Source organism: Pollicipes pollicipes, unplaced genomic scaffold (genome assembly GCF_011947565.3).
Source record: "Pollicipes pollicipes isolate AB1234 unplaced genomic scaffold, Ppol_2.1 Scaffold_4295;HRSCAF=5057_pilon_pilon_pilon, whole genome shotgun sequence".
NCBI classification, from domain to species: Eukaryota; Metazoa; Arthropoda; class Thecostraca; order Pollicipedomorpha; family Pollicipedidae; genus Pollicipes; species Pollicipes pollicipes.
The window spans coordinates 18,415,465-18,418,890 of record NW_023596461.1 but is presented as its reverse complement, the minus strand read 5'-3'; positions in this window follow the sequence as shown (position 1 = coordinate 18,418,890).

Below are 3,426 nucleotides of genomic sequence, written 5' to 3'. Positions count from 1 at the left end.
TGTAAAAGAAGACTTCTGGCACAAAAGGAGTAAATTACTAGCATCATTAAAGTCCATGTCCCATGCCTAGCCCAGCACTGGATGTTTTTACGACGTAAAAGGAAAACTGACAACAACAAAACTATCAGAAATAACCGTTGGATCTGATCGCGAATACACACGTATCGAACGTAAAACCACTTGCTGGTAGGCACAGTCCTCATAGCGAGCTCATCGTGGAATAACAAGCTTCCCTACCACGCAAACGATGCTTAAAGAACAGACCAATATCAAGACAGTATATTTTCGCAACACGCCACCACGCTATTAAAGCACACGTTTACAAAGGATTCCCAATTCCGTGCAAGGTTGAACAAGGTTTTACGAAGCCCCTGAATCGGTCCGTGATTTGAAAGCGACCTTGAACTTTATTGGCAGCCATGCTTCCCGATACACAGCCGTTCTATCGACCCATCTAAGCTCTTATGGCACACGAATATTGCAAACGGTGTCTCATGGGCACGATGGCCATACTGCACAAAGCTAGGTGTTGATGTCGTGCACCGGGTGAAATGCAGGAAAACTTATACCTTGCATTTGATCATGGGTGATAAATGTTCACTCCTTTGGAAGCGTGTACATGCATTCTACGATATTTTGCAGATCGTATTCCCTAGTACGCGTCGTTCCACGCTGTCTTTTTTCAGACGATCCCAAACGCCTACATGCATGGGATGTCAGCATCCGCACGCGGGTCTTCCCTGACGCTCAACGTATTGTGTTATAACTTCGGCGCAGTTTGTCACTTCGAATCAAGGGGAGCGTTTCACGTTTGCATGGGGTTCTAAACTGAAATGGCCATCCTGAAGATCTGTTGGTGCTGTTCACAATCATGCCCTTCTTAAGATCTAAGCCGCTCTAGTTTCTGAACTTCACACCCAGGAAAATGGGGGCAGGTACAGCGGGGAGAGTGTTTCAAAGCCACCTTGACATTCATGACGTCATAATAACGTCATTCAAATCCTGCCATTCCATATGTCATGCGGCGACCATGGCCGAGACAAATATAATTGTCGAAGCGTTCATATCTGGTCGGCTGGTGGCGGGGGCCGCTTAAAGGTCAGCTGATGTCAAAGGGCGGGACGGACGGTCCCGAGCATGGCGGCACGTTCAACCTTCGCCGCAAAATTCTGCGGTTGACCCTGAACTTCGCGACTGGATGGTGTGGTCAGCGCTCACGAACAAGACACTGGTTACGCTGGCACTGATCCAAGAACATATCCAATCCAAAGATTGAACTAATTCTTTAAAAAACGCCAATGGGTGGCAATATGCAAATACAGCGCATTCAAAAGCGGCAAATGCCAACGCAACCTGCATCACACAGTGTGCAGTCAGCACTCCGATGTCCGTCCCAAGCCCACCATCCACCGAACGACAAATCAACAGCATACACGCCGGAGCGGCATCTTGTACCACCAGCTCCGCAATGCGCGTGGTGGCCGACGGATTCAGGACCTGCCCTGCACGCCCAGCGCCGCTGACGCCGAGCCGCAGCTCTCACCATGGCAAGGAACATGGCGGCGCGGCGCGCGCGCACGCCAGCCGGCTGGTTTTCCGGCACGCGGACACCTGACGGCGGACTGAAGCAGCCCGCCGGCGGACCGGCCCGCGCGCGACTGAGGGCCCTGGCGGCCGGCGCTACAACGGCCCGCACGGCGGCCGAGCCACGATCCCGGCCCGCGCGGACTGCAGCGCAGCGAGGTCAGAGTCACGGGCAGCGGCCGCCTGCCGGGCGCGAACGGGAGCCGCTCCCGTCTTAGAGGGGTTCTGAGTGCGGGCTGAGGAGCGTTGGAATCCTGGGGGGGGGGGGGGGGAAGGAGGAGGAGGAACCAGAATACTTCTAGGTGGTGCGAACGTTTTGTGGCGAGGATGACATAGGGATTTTGTCTTGCGTTGGCACAAACGGCAGGCGTTTCTGGACCCTGATGGCATGCCAGTGCAAAGGCCGTGTTGCGAAGTTTATTCCGATAAACCGCCGCTTTGACAACACAATGAGTGCGCCAGCCGAGCGTCGCCAGAGACACTCCTGATTTCCCTCAGCTGTCGGCTGTCCACCACACTTGCGAAGCTGCGGTCAGTCCAGCGCAGGTGCGCCGACATGTGGTCACGCCTTCGGCGGCTCCCACCTGACCTAGATGCCCTAGTGGATGCGTTGTGTACACAACCTTTTGCTGGTCGTGGGCTAGGTGTGGGGACTAATCGGATAGGCTAAAACTAAAACTGGCGTCTCGGGTGCCTGCGGACTCAAACTCCTGCAATGCCCCACGCTGTCCCTGACGCAGATTGACGATGGCTATTGCATCCGTCCATTTATAAAACTCGTGTTTTGCCGTCTTCTAAACAAATTGTGAAACGCATTGTATTTCGCACTTTTTAGGTTTCATTATCCGTAAGCATGGTATTCCACAGAGACCTTAATGGTGGCCAGCGCTTTGCTGCTGTCCCCTTTCCGGCCGTCCATGTCGCGTAGGGTGTTTTCATATTACGTGGTCTCGCCCTGGAACCACCCACCGCCGGTTGCTATGACCTCCCGGAGCCGTACTGCGCTCATATCTCGACTTGGCCAATGTGAAAAAGAGGGTTTTGTTTGACTTTGAATGCCTTTCAAGCTCTTGGCGTGTTCTCATCATCACCGCATCTTCGTTTTTATCGTGTACCATGTAATCCATTGACTAGAATCAAACATTAAGCCATACTATGGAACGATCCGTAGTAAATACGTGACATGACAAAGCCTCAAGGAGATAAAAAGGCCCAAAAGAGTCTGCGCGTTCCGTAAAGACAATACGTGACGTCACGCATAAGCTGTCGTCCGGCTTTCAGTAAACAGCTGAGACGAGCCGGACGGTAAAGAACCTTCGTGAGCTCACGTAAATTTTACGCAGTTTCGACTAATCCATGCGCCTCGCAATCCTTGACATGATGGTCATACAACGCTCATAATTACGATGGATATTCACGAGTAATAGGCAAATTAACCAGAGCCATATTATCATGCCATTTATAGGCTAAAATAAAACGTTGACATTTCCTTGCCGCAAAAAAAGAGATTTTTTTGGCATCCCTGTCGACTGCTGGGAAAATTGTAAGCCGGGCAACTATTGCAGCCCATACGTTTTGGAAAGCACGCTTTCAAATGCCTTACATATTAGTTGCATCTTAAGCTGATCTGGTTTCCGTGGTATGACAAAAAAAAACAAAGAAAACGCTCGAAGGCCGCCTGATCTGTGGTGCTCACTCCCGACTGCGTGATGCGAGCCGTACGCAGGCGTCCGATTAGCATCATACGCTAGCCCCATCTTTACTGTACAAACATGTACTGGCTTCATGTCGCTGCTACCCTTGGCTGCTGAGATATCTGTCCTATATTGCAACCAATTTGCC